We start from the raw sequence: 13,557 nt of genomic DNA, 5'->3' as shown, positions 1-13,557 counted from the left end.
TATTTATAAGTTTCTATTATTTAATTCACATTTTAGTTTTGTAACATTAGGCCTTCTTGCTTTGTGGAAGCTCAACCAGCAGAGGTCACTCTATCCCCTTCTGTTTGAAGGGTGTGCAGAACTTCACCTGCCTTCCAGCTCCAGCACTATAGCTGCTAAATCTCTCAGTTTTTTTATTCTATTACATTGACTACGCCAAAAGATAAGATATTAGATACACAAATTACTAGATTCACTGTTTAGAGTTACGTGAAGTGCAGCATTGAGGACATCTGCTGTTACCCGCTGTGTAAATACATCAAGAACAGCATATTTACACATTCAATGACATTTAAACAAAAGTTTTTATTACAGGACATATGTAATATGACATTGAAGTAAATGATTGCGTGAGTACCGCACGCGTGAGATAATTAGCATAAAGTTATAGTAAATGTAGCCTATATAGTTATAATGTGAACGTGCCTAAGACTTTTCTTAGTAAGAACTGAGAAACAAAATAGAAAAATGTAGCCAATTCCTAGTTTTCTTTTTTCATTTTATAAAGGGAAATGATAAATGAAAATACAACTGGTTGATCGTTTTCCGTTTTTTTCATTTTAAAACGGATATGGAATGGATGGGAGATACCCAGGGGCACGTTCAAGCTCACACAGGTGCGCAACGTTTTGCTGCGTTTTCTGGGTTGAACAACATGTTTCCTAGAAACGGTGTGCAATGGCGTGCAACAGGTTTTAGAAGCGTTTTCTCTTGTTTGGTTGGTGTGTCAGTGTTGAGATCTATAAATTGTATGCTCTCATTTGTATTTGTATATGTATTTGTATTTTTGTTTATTTTCTCTGTTTGGGACAGGCAACCCAGTCACACTGCGAGATGTCAAGTGACCTAATTAATGACTGAGTGAAATCAGGTGTTTCTTTTGTTTTAATAAAAATGCGCCAGTCAGAACGACTGCGTGGCTGATAGTGAAACGTATCTTCTTGTCTTATTTGAACGTATCTGTTAACAGGTTATGGGCCCAGAGCGGAGTTAAAGTAGAAAAGTTTGAGTGTTAAGACGCCGGGTAAAAGTCGCGACGGATAGCGTGTACCTGATTCTTTTAACATGAAACGAAGAGAAAAAGAAACCGCGACGAGCCGCTGGTCTCGATTAGTCTTTGATGGAGATGAGAAAAACTACGAGCTATGGGAGACAAAGTTTTTAGGTCATCTTTATTTACAAGGACTGAAAGAGACTATTTTAAGCGAGTCTTTTGAGGAAGACGAGGAAGATACGGCGAAAAACGCCGAAGCCTATGCAGAGCTGATACAGTTCCTGGATGACAAAAGTTTGTCGCTGGTTATGAGGGAAGCAGCAGACGATGGAAGAGCAGCATTGAAGATTCTTCGGGAATATTATGCTGGCAAAGGAAAGCCCAGAGTGATTAGCTTATACACAGAGCTAACGTCATTGCAAAAGTCGCCCAGTGAGTGTGTTACTGATTACATCATCAGGGCTGCGACCGCAATCACCACTTTGAGGAACGCAGGTGAGAATCTGAGTGATGGACTTTTAATAGCAATGGTTCTGAAAGGACTTCCAGAGACATTTAAGCCATTTACCATTCATGTTACCCAGAGAGATGATTAATTTAGTTTTGCAGAATTTAAGACGAGGCTTCGAAGTTATGAAGACATGGAAAATATGCGGACAACCGTATCCGAGGACAATGTTATGAAAGCTGGTGCGCAGCCTGGAAGAAAAACCGATTTTGTGGGTACAGCTGTTTGTGGTGCTGGTACAAACATTGTTTGTTTCAAGTGTGGTACAAGAGGCCACAAAGCAAGAACATGTCAGCTTAAACAGTGGTGCAGTCAGTGTAAAAGTAACAGTCACCGCGACGGAACGTGCAGACGGGGAAGGCAGCGGGACAATGCACAAAAAGTTTCCGCAGAGCCAAGTGACAAGGAGTATGCTTTTCGGGCAAGCGACGCTGAGATGCGGGTACAAACTACCAAGAGGAAAGGCCTAATGGTGGATGCAGGTGCAACTTCCCACATCATCTCAGACATCGAGAAGTTTCAGAGGTTTGACAGCAGTTTTCAGGCCAACACACATTGCTTGGAATTGGCTGACGGCACTCGGTGTAACGGGGTCGCAAAGCAAAGAGGAGATGCGGAGGTATAGTTGATTGACTACACGGGACGACGCGTCAAAGCGATGCTGAGAAACGCGCTGTACATCCCAGCATATCCACAGGACATTTTCTCTGTTTGGGACAGGCAACCCAGTCGCACTGCGAGATGTCATGTGACTTAATTAATGACTGAGTGAAATCATTACTAATGTCGGCCCAATCAGTGGCAAGATGTATAAAACCACGCCGTAGTAAAGAGACAGATCGCTCAATGGGTTCAAGTTGGAATGTTGTCTTTCATTCTGGACGGTAAGGTCAGTGACTGTAACATTGAGGGTATTTTACAGTATTAAACACACATTTAATGATTTCATCAGGCTTCAGATTTTAAAAAGAACACAAAGAATGGCCTCTCAGCTACCGTAGTTGCAACTCTTGCGTCATCACAACAGGGTGTTCACAGTTCAACACATCATCTGTTTCTGTTTAATAAACGTTGTGCAACGGGGATGAACCCAGCTCAGATTTTCCCCTGACCCTGCAGGCACCATCTCGTGATCATCCACCATCGAGACTTTTGTTAAAGAGTTACTAAGGTAAAATTAAAACAGCTTTTATAATGTTTAGTTTGACAATTAAGCTGAAGTTGACAATTAAAATTTTCCTAAAGGTTTAGCTCACTGACCATTTACTGATAACTAGATATATTTGGGGAGGTTGCTAGTGCTAGATATTTTTTTCACAATGGCTATGTTAACATGCACAAAAATTTGTAAATCTGACTAAATCTGTCGCATCGCTCAGCATTTGCATAAAATAGCCTGCTTGTCTATTTTGGCCCCGCCTTGCTCGCTCAGCGGCGAGCTCGTCGCTTGTCGCTGGCAAACGGCCACTTCCATTGAAAATGAATGGTAGCCTGTCGCTCTGTCTCTGTCGCTTGTAGCTAATGTGACTGGGGGGTTACTCTGTATAAAAGTCAAAACTGAGTTGGAGTTGTTTTTAAGAAGTTTTCCGATATAGGTGATAAAAACACACTTTTCAAAAGTCACAACGCTATTTTATTGCTTTAAGTAGCCTAATGTTTTAAAAGTATAAACAAACGCTGCAGAATTTAGTACAGCGCGTGACCCCATTAATGCTGTTGTTGTTGCGTGTTTCTGTGACGAGATTCATAAATATAATACATGAACTTGGAGCGCAAATGTTCTGCGCATGTGCACAACGTATTTTTGCATCCGATTGAGAAAGTCACAGTCAAACTAACATTGTGTTTTTTATCAATAAGAAAAGTTCTTGTTTAATGTTTTGTAGCTGGTATATGTGAGTTTCTACAAAGAGAAATCATGAACTTCAGACTCTCATCACTGATCCTGCTGTTACACATTCAAGGTATGAAACACAGTTTTGTGTTATACTGAAATACTTCAATTTATTATATATTTGTTAAAAGTATGTCAGATTTTAAACTAGTTCCCAGGGGCGGAGCGGGGGGGGGGGGGGGGTGGCTTATGGGGCTCAAGCCCCGAATGTTTTGTCAAAAGCCCCGAATCTTTTCAGATCTGTAAAATGAATTCATCCAGGACGCTAGGTGGCGGCACTCAGCTTTAATTAAAACTATTTTTGTCTCAATATACTCCAACTTCTGCTTATTAATACTAAAGTAGTTGTTTATTTTAAGTATTTGTATAAATGGGGAGGGTTAAGGATGTAGAATAAGGTTTTGCAGAATCAGGCATTAATATGTGTTATTTAAGTAGGCCTACTAAAAAACAGTCAACATCTCAGTAATATTAATGCTAATAATCAACCAGTTAATAGTGAGAATTGTAAACTAAAACCATGTTTAATCCACTATTTATTATAGTATACATAATTGTTATACAGTCCATAGACAGTATTTAGTTACATCAGAAGTAACTGTAATTCGATTACAAGAAAAATAAGAGTAATCCCTTACATTACTTTTTCAAGTAATTAAATTACAGTAACAAATTACTTAGTAACTAGTTACACCCAACACTGGACAATACAGAGAACACTTAGATTAAAAAATAGTTTATAAAGCTGCCGTAAATGGAGAAAAAATTTCAACAGGGGACCAAGTTTTGAAACCCCTAGATTTGGGCTAAGCCCCCAATGTCTACAATGTCTGGCTCTGCCCCTGACTTAGTCTAATTTAATTTACATCGCTGTGCTCCAAAGGCTGGATTCTCCATTTGGATCAGTCTCTAAAATGTTTAAAGTGAGTTTGTATATTTAAAACTGAACTTAGAGATTTGTATTTGAGAACAAAATTGATGAATCTGGGTTCATATCCTTACAGGACTGTCTGAATCTCTCATCTCACTCTGTCATTTTAATGACGTTACATACAGTAAACTACAAATATTAATAATGTTATGGTTTCTTTTCAGGGTTCCTAACATTGGATCATTTTAATGTAACCTGTGATGAACTGAATATTTGTGCTGTTAGGGGGGGACTAATGAGTGTGAACTGCGATCACTCAAACATCTACATCAAAACTGGGTTCTGGTTCAGTCAGAAACAGAGAACAAACTGGAGAAACAAAGATGAACCTGAAGATTTGACTTTAGATTCAGATTACTCAGGACGAATTGGTCAGTGGATCAGTGAAGATTACTCACGACTCTCAATAAATGATCTGAGAGAGAGAGACAGTGGAGAATATCAGCTCATGTTCATTATGAAGGATGGAGTTAAACATCTCAGCTCAGTCACAGTCAATCTAACAGTAACAGGTACATTTACATTCTCATCAGTCCAGTTAAACTCTTTTTCATTTCTCATCTAATGTAAGATTTTGATTATTTAGTTTTACAGGTGAAGATGAATCCTGAATCTACAGGACAGCGAGTAAAACTGAGCTGTGATTCCTCCTGCCCAAAAACATCTAAATATAATTACCGCTGGTACAAGAATGGACAACATTTAACAAATAACCAAAACATATTTGTATCATCCAGTGAAAACACTGACAGTTATTACTGCACTAATTATAAAATGGAGCCCTCTTCATCTGTGTGTGAGTCTGACATTTATAAAATATTTAAATAAAAATGGAAGAACAAACGTTGCAGTTTTCTTGTTGATTCATATACAGTATGAGTGTGTTTGTAATTGATTGTGAATGTTACAGCAGTATTTTGTGACTCTTTCAGGTCTTTCTAACAGTGGATGTTGGGGTGTGACTTACACCCCTACAGAAGTTTGTGCTTTAGTGGGATCAACAGTAGATATTCACTCTTCATACTCACATCCCACTGGATATACAGTAGACAAAACATACTGGGATTATCATAATTTTCTTCGTGGGGATTTCAGAGATCTGCGTGAGGCTGATAAGTTTGCTGGTCGTGTGGAGTTTGTGGGAAACACACTGAAAATCAAAGACGTCAACCCAAGTGACACTGGATTATATCAGTTCAGGTTCATCACTAACACATCAGATGAAGTTTCTTGTTCTTCTGGAGTCTATCTTATTGTTACAGGTAACTGCTCATAATAAACTCTCTGTGCAGCACTCATTATACTGAAGCATTATAGCTGATATCGCTGGAGTCTGATATCAACACGACTGTGATAAGAGGTTTAGGTAATGCTTTACCAAATGAGCTGAATCAAAAATATGAGGCCCAACTTTGAAAGTAATTGACGTGAACTCTGTTTTATGAAATCTCAGATACACGAGTGATAAGCAGCCCAGACCCTGTGATAGATGGAGAAAAAGTGATATTAAGCTGTTTAACCAAATGCACTCTGGATAACAAACATACTTACATCTGGTATAAGAATGGACAACAGGTAACAGATGGATTGACATTATTAAACAAGCTGTACCTGGACTCAATCAACAGTGAGGAGCTACAAGAGTATTCCTGTACTGTAAGAGGTAACACAACATCTCATCATACATCTGATGAAATTATATAAGATACAGTTTCAGTCCTTGATGCTGATTAGTTTATTTTCAGCTATTACATCATCACTGACAGGCCCGGTACTAGGCTTGCTGGACTGGGGGGGGGGCAGTCAGGATTTTTGGGTGGGCAGCCATTTCTCGACTAAAATGATTCATACGCTAAAATTATGGATGTTTCAATCCAATATTACTTTGCATGTCTTATAATAAAAGGCAATTTATATGTAATTTTGCACGTTTAAATTTTAAAAGTAGATGCAATTAGATTAATGATTTATAATGTTATAATGATTACACTAGTTTGACACATTTAGTCACAGTTAATGAAATCAGACAAGCAGGTGATATAAATATAAAGCTGTACATATAGCTATATTTTATTAATGTTTACACTGCATTTAATCTATTATTTCACTTATAGATAAATTAAAGCCATTCTTATACCTGTGGTGTGATCAAGAATAATGTTGTATGCCTGTACACTAGGGGGAGTAGAGGAGCTTCCTAGGACTATAGATCGGGTTGGTGTGTAATAAAGAAAGTGTGTATGCCATGTCATTGTGCGCTGCTGCTTCTTTATAAGATATACAAAGAACCCAAACACGACAATACATACCCTACCCAACATATACCTTTATTCTAAATAAACACTTGTTAGGAACTTTATTTCCACTTCTCAAACATTTTCTTCATTTAAAATAATGTATTTTCAATGTGATATATGTGATAAGCTGTATTGTCATTAATTCCTGACCCTATTATACATGCTTCTGCAGCAACCTCAAATATCACAACAAAGCACAATGCTTAAAATAATATATTGTTGCATCATGTAAGCAATTTGACATGCATGAAGGTTATCCTGTTTGCCTATAACAGCACCAGACAAAAGCACAAGGCCTAAAATACTGTAAGTGTGATTTGCGACGAGACCCAAGATAAATCACACTGCTTTGTTCATAACACAGCAAATTAGATATTATAATACAACGCAACATTATAAAATACAACGTTTTACCTTACGATGACCTTGCGGAGTGAAAGCTCCTCCTGAACATAAATGTCTGTATATTAAAAAAAAAAGTCTGTAGATTTTTGCGTGTGAATTTTTTCTCAAACGCGAGCTGAATGAGCTGATGAATGACGATGACAAAACCGCTAAAATTTGTTTTTTAAAACTGCACGCGATGCATGGCAGGGGCGTCCTCTTCCCTGAGGCAGGCCTAAACCTGGCCGCATACCACATGGCTTTGCTGCAGGGTCTTCAGCTGGGGACCACCACTCATTAACGTTTCACCCCTTGACCCAGTATGTCTCCTGGTGGCGGGGCGGTGACCAGGGACGTCTCCCTGACACCCCCTGCAGCAAAGCCTAATTGACTCCCCAAGCCTTGTCTCATCGTCTCAGTCAGAGCCAGTGGCTTGCTTTCTCTGCTTCCTCAGAGAGCTCCTTAGTGGATCTACTCAGTATGGTTCCTCGTTGTCCCAGGTCCCTGAGCAGGCATGATGTTGATCTGCCCACAAAGCCTCTGACTCCCACTTCCACCGGGTACAACCTCACACTCCATCCGCTTTCTCTACACTCCGCGACCAAGTCTGTGTACTTTGCCTTCTTTCTCTCATATACAGCTTCCAGTCCCTCCTCCCATGGCACTGTCAGCTCGATCAGTATCACTGACTTTACAGCTACAGACCACAGCACCACATCTGGTCTTAATTTGGTGCTGCATATCTCCTGTGGCAAATGGAGATGCCTTCCCAGATCTACTTCCATCTTCCACTCCGCTGGTATGCCTTGCGGATTCACCCTGCCTGAGGAAGTGGATCCTGGATCGGCTCTGTGTTGGACTTTGCTGGTTTGCCTCCTGCCAACATTTCTCCAGCACCTCTGCCAACTTCCTGAGCACTTGGTTGTGCCGCCATCTAAGCCGACCTTGTATCAGCGCTGTTTTACAGCCTGATAGAACATGCTGGAGTGAGGCGTTGATAGTCCCACAGAGATCGCAGGATTGTTCTGTTCCAAGCCATTGATGGAGGTTTTTTGGGCACGGGAGGGTGTTGTATGTTGCCCTGATGAGGAAACTGAGCCGAGCCTGTGGCAGTTTCCAGAACTCTGCCCAGCTGATTGCTCGGCTCGCGATGCCCTCCCACGTTGTCCATCGCCCCTGCTGCCCCTTCCTCTCCTTCCTACTTGCCTTGGACCATAGAATTGGTGGCTCGCTCCATCCAAGGCCTGCTTGCCCTGTCTGGACCATGCCCACAATTTGCTGATGTTGTAATCTTCCAATCACCTTCTGCACCTCCTCCTTCGCCCTCCATTTCCTTCCAGTCTCAACTCTGGCATTTGCATCAGCCACTGTCCTGTCGGTGGAGTCCCTTAATTCCATCACCAGCCTTGCCTTCTCCTGCCTATAGCCCAAGGTAATGGATTTTAAGGGTAACTGAAGTGCATTACATCCATACAGACCAGCAGCCGAAAAGCATTGTGGTAGGCCGAGCCATTTGCGGATGAAGGAATTGGCTTTTGGCTCCATCCGGCTTACTGCTGATGAGGTAACTTCACACAGCTTCAGAGGCCACATCACTCTTGGGTACAGGGTGAAGTGATAACACCACACCTTGTACTTTCCAAGTAACTGGCTAGCGTCGATCCTAGACAGGCCTTCAAGCAGCTGCTGAAGGATGATTTTCCCCATATCTTTGTCCCCATATCTTTGTCTGTAATATCACTACGCCTGCTGCAGCCATGTTAAAGCAGCAAATTTCTTGATTATTACTCCAGAATGAGAGTATAGTCCTAGCCATATCTGCCTAGAAAATCACAACTTTTAATTTAACTACAGAAGAGTCAAGTTTTAAATAGGAAAAATATTGAAAGTCTTTGGTTATTTTTGTCTAAATTATGCTAAAAGTGGTCCTGCCGGACCCGGAGATTAGCTGAATGGTTTCGAAGAGGTAAAAATCAAATGTTTAACTCTAAAGTGGAGTGTTCCATTAAGTCTGAGAGGTTTTGCATGTTGTTGATGAGTCGCTTAAACAGCAACATCACAGGATATTAAGTGAACAGTGTCTCAATGTCAAGTGAGCTTGAGCCCTTATACCAGTTCCCGAACTTGCATACACGATATACTGATTCACGACCTCAGGAGCTAGGGAACAGATTGAGACCCAGGGTATGACCCGAAGACAGGACCATGACAATGCATTGACCAACACAATAGGTTGCTTAAAGTTAAATATGTTTTACTGTGCAAACTTGATGTGAGAGCACTGCTGAGCTTAAAGGAATAGTCTACTCATTTTCAATATTAAAATATGTTATTACCTTAACTAAGAATTGTTGATACATCCCTCTATCAAAGGAACTATATTTTATGGCGTAATAGCACTTTTGGGAGTACTTCGACTCGCCTGAAAAGTCCGCTCCCCTTCTCCCTCTCATAATGGGAGAGGGAGGGTGTTACTGCGCCGAGTCGAAATACTCCCAAAAGTGCTATTACGCCATAAAATGTAGCTCCTCTTTTAAATCTGCTTAGAAAAGCGCTACGTTTTTTTTTACCACCAAACTTGCTCGTATAACTACCCGTCTTAAATAGGAAAAACGTTGATGTGTTTGGTCACTTCTAACTTTATCTCTAAATGGTACCATTGAATGAATGGGGCTATCGAAGCGTCGCAGCGCGCTCCAGCGCTTACGTGCACGCACACAGATGATAGAGGGATGTATCAACAATTCTTAGTTAAGGTAATAATATATTTTAATATTAAAAATGAGTAGACTATTCCTTTAATATTGCAATAGTCATAATGAATATCCAGGGCTCTATTTTAATGATCTAAAAATATTTTAATGATCTAATTCATAGATATGTAAAAACGCTTTATTGTCTCGCCCACGCTGCTGGTCAATTGAGTGGAACGTCCGCATTTGGCGGCCATCTTACTACAGGCAGCTCGCTCACTCGTAGCATTGAGTTTTAATGGTGCAGGTACTTTTAAAAGACCATAACTTGCTCAATCTTCTACCGATTTTCAAATGGTTTGGTTTGTTATAAACGTCAAAGGTGTACCTCTGCATACTTATAAAAAAAAACATGAAACATGTTAAAGCATCCAGAATTATAGCCATGTTAATAACGTTTGAAAGAAACCAAACCGTTTGAAAATTGGCAGAGAATTGAGCAAGTTATGGTCTTTTAAAAGTACCTGCACCATTAAAACAAATGCTACAAGCGAGCTCCCCGTGGTAAGATGATGACATTAGAGACTCCGCCGTAACTAGGGATGCACCGATACCACTTTTTCCATCTCCGATCCGATTCCGATACCCGAATTCTGAGTATCGGCCGATTCCGATACCTGCCGATCCGATACTACTGTATTTTTCTTGAGCAATTTAAATTACACACAGACACACACAGACACACACACACACACACACTATATAAATGTGTATAGTGCTTTCTGCTAAATCTAGCATAATATAATTATATTATATATAATTATAATTTTAAAGTAAAAAACAATAATTTAAAATGATTTACAAGTTACAAGAACATTAGTAATTATATTTACCATGGCAGTGTTTAGGAGAAAATAAAATAGGCACGTTTGATCAAATAAGTATGCTAAATATATTTTCCTTAATTGCGCAAAAAAAAGTCACAGTAAAAAAGTTTTAGTGTGCAGATGGTTATTTTGGGAATTATGCACTTAACCGGACCTTTTATGCACATTTCGGGTGCAGAATTGATGCGCCTGAATCATATTGAGTGCGCATTTTGCGCAATACTGTGCTTCCTGGGTGCAGCATTGATGCTCTAGAAGCGTCCTCACACTCACATGGGAATCCTCGGCTCGCACCGCAATGGAAAGTTAACATTCATAACTATTAAAACAAAGAGATTAGAGGCATCGTGTGCTCAGCACTTAATGAATTGCATCCATCCAACAGCTTACTGAGAATTTATAAAATCAGATCTTTAAAACAGACTACAGTTATTGAGTGTTCGTGTGTTGAATGACGCGTTTCATCCGTCCGCTTCACCTGTGAATCCTCAGCACATAGTGAATTGCATCCATCCAACAGCTTACTGAGACTTTATAAAATCAGATCTTTAATAAAGCCTAACGTTGCAGTTATCTTGTGTGTGTGTGTGTGTGTGTGTTGAATGACGCGTTTTCATCCATCCGCTTCTCATCAGTGGATTAACTCAGTTTGCATGCAAGTTATAGTGTTTCTGTGAACATTAATATCTTTAAATGTGCGTTTGTTCCTTCACATGAAGCTATTGAGTGTAAGATGACTTTGATTATAGTACATAAAAACGTTTATGGTGCTTTTATAAAACTTTGTCGTTTTAATCGCTTGTCAGTGACAACCATGCGTAACGCGCAGTATCGGAACTGGATCGGTCCTGTTAGTCCGATATCCGATCCAGCAAAAAAGGCCGGATCGGCCCCGATACCGATCCAGAATATCGGATCGGTGCATCCCTAGCCGTAACACATCTAGCCTTTATACATATAGGCTAGATGTGTTACGGAAAGTAGGGACACAAGTCGGATCTGGGCCATTTTGAGGTATTCTTAAGTTATTCTTCTGAAAGTGCAGTTTCTAAGCTTTCCAACGATGTGTAACACATGGAAATCTGATACGATTTGGAGAAGTTGTGGCCATTTGAACATAGGAACTCAAAAACACTCAAACCGAGAAAATCGAGACGAAAGGGACTCTACTTTCCAGCTAAGCCATGCCCCCTGTAAAGCCGTTTTGAGATACAGATTTTCTAGCATCATATGTAGTATTTTGTGACAGAAGTCTGGATGACAACATCCAAAAATAAGCAGGACTTTTTACCTTTGTGTAGATCACAAGTGAAATCCAATCGGTTTCAGATGTGTGAATCATCCAATGAACATTTTGTCCACAAATGGGTATAATCCGTGAAATATAGATTTATATAGTCTATTGTTTACATCAGATTTCACATGAACGTCTTGTAATACAATATAATATACAATCTGACGACTGTTTACATCGTAACATGTAAGGGTATATGAGTTTACATTCCGGTAATTTACGTTCCGTTAAACACATGAACCCGCCTTCAAAGTTTGTATTTAAAATAGGGAGGTAGTATAATAGATAATCCAAACAGCGCCGTTGAAACCGTGAAGTCCTTTAGGGATGTAACCAATCGCTCACTCGTTCCTCCATCAGCCAATGACTTCATGGAAAAAATTGATAGACAAAACATGTAGCCAATTATATAATGAATTCAACGATCTCTGTGCAACTTGTGTGTTTGACTTCATGCTGCGCTGCAAGAACTGACAGAGAGATGACGTCAAAGTACCGCGAGAGCGAGTCGAAATTAAACTACTTTGTAAGATTTCTTGAAGAGCTCTCGCGGTATTTTGACGTCATCCGACTGCGGCCCCGCATAAAGTCAGGCTGACGAATGACGCGGCTGTCTGTTATTTGTTCCGTCCCAGCTTCTTTTATTTTTGTTTTGTGCGCCTGAGCTTCGTTTACAGTCTGGGGAGATGCACGCTATAAGTTTGAAAAAAAAAAAAAACTTGGCAAACATGTCTGAGGAACAGGGCAGCCGCGTCACTGGCCCTGTCCCAAATGGCGCACTTCATGTGGACTTTCGGTCTCGTGGCCTTAAATTGCGCGTTCTCGCTTAGTCCACGAGTCCGTAGGGTGTCCCATCTGTAATTTTTACGCTTTGAAGTGTGCTCATCAGCGCCTCCTTTGCCCCCTTGATGCGGTCTTCAGCGAAGCCCGCACTGCAGCAGGCTTCGCGCACTTTACCAACCCAGAAGTCCTTGCGAAAGAGCAATCAGACCAATCAGACGACAGAAGGGAGGAGCTCACACTGACGGGCACTGACTACCTATTTCCGGTGTGACGCTCGAGTCTGTCCCAAAATAGACTCCGTTGCACCCATGTGGACTCGCATTAAGGGTCCCTAAAGTCTGGACTACGTGATGTCATCAAAGTGTGGACTCTTAGGAGGACCACAAGTCCGGAGTGTGCCATTTGGGACAGGACCACTACAGTAACGTGACTTCACGCTCGAGCCGGAAGAGACATGACGATGCTGAATAAAGTCGTAATTCTTTCTATTTTTGGACCAAAATGTATGTTCGATGCTTCAACACATTCAAGCTGACCCACCGATGACACATGGACTACTTTGATGATGTTTTTATTACCTTTCTGGACATTGAAAACGTACATAGATTTTCAATGAAGGAGACATAAAGCTCTCGGACTACATCTAACGTTACAACATCTTAAACTTTGTTAGGAAGATGAACGAAGGTCTTCCGAGTTTAGAACGACATGTGGGTGAGTCATTAATAGGCTTGCCGCGATAGTCGGTGAAACGGTGATAACCGGTGCTTCAGCCTCTCACCGGTTAGATCACTTGCCCACCGAGACACCGTCTTTCACCGTCGTTTTGATATTTTCGTGTAATTTAATCATT

At 40.6% G+C, this 13,557-nt stretch overlaps 2 protein-coding genes across 2 annotated transcripts in view; both read left to right on the top strand.

The window, feature by feature from the left end:
* LOC129454237 (uncharacterized) overlaps nt 1-13,557 on the top strand; it is a 177,447-nt gene that overhangs the window by 74,056 nt on the left and 89,834 nt on the right. The window lies entirely within an intron of this gene.
* The window catches only part of LOC129453071 (uncharacterized), a 32,672-nt gene continuing 21,453 nt past the window's right edge, over nt 2,339-13,557 (top strand). The window contains exon 1 of the mRNA XM_073861629.1: nt 2,339-2,712. The gene's annotated coding sequence lies outside the window, so the exon portion shown is untranslated. The remainder of the gene's footprint in view (nt 2,713-13,557) is intronic.

This window comes from Misgurnus anguillicaudatus, chromosome 23 (genome assembly GCF_027580225.2).
Source record: "Misgurnus anguillicaudatus chromosome 23, ASM2758022v2, whole genome shotgun sequence".
Lineage (NCBI taxonomy): Eukaryota > Metazoa > Chordata > Actinopteri > Cypriniformes > Cobitidae > Misgurnus > Misgurnus anguillicaudatus.
Note: the sequence above shows the minus strand (reverse complement) of the source record. Positions and strands in the feature narration are given on the sequence as shown.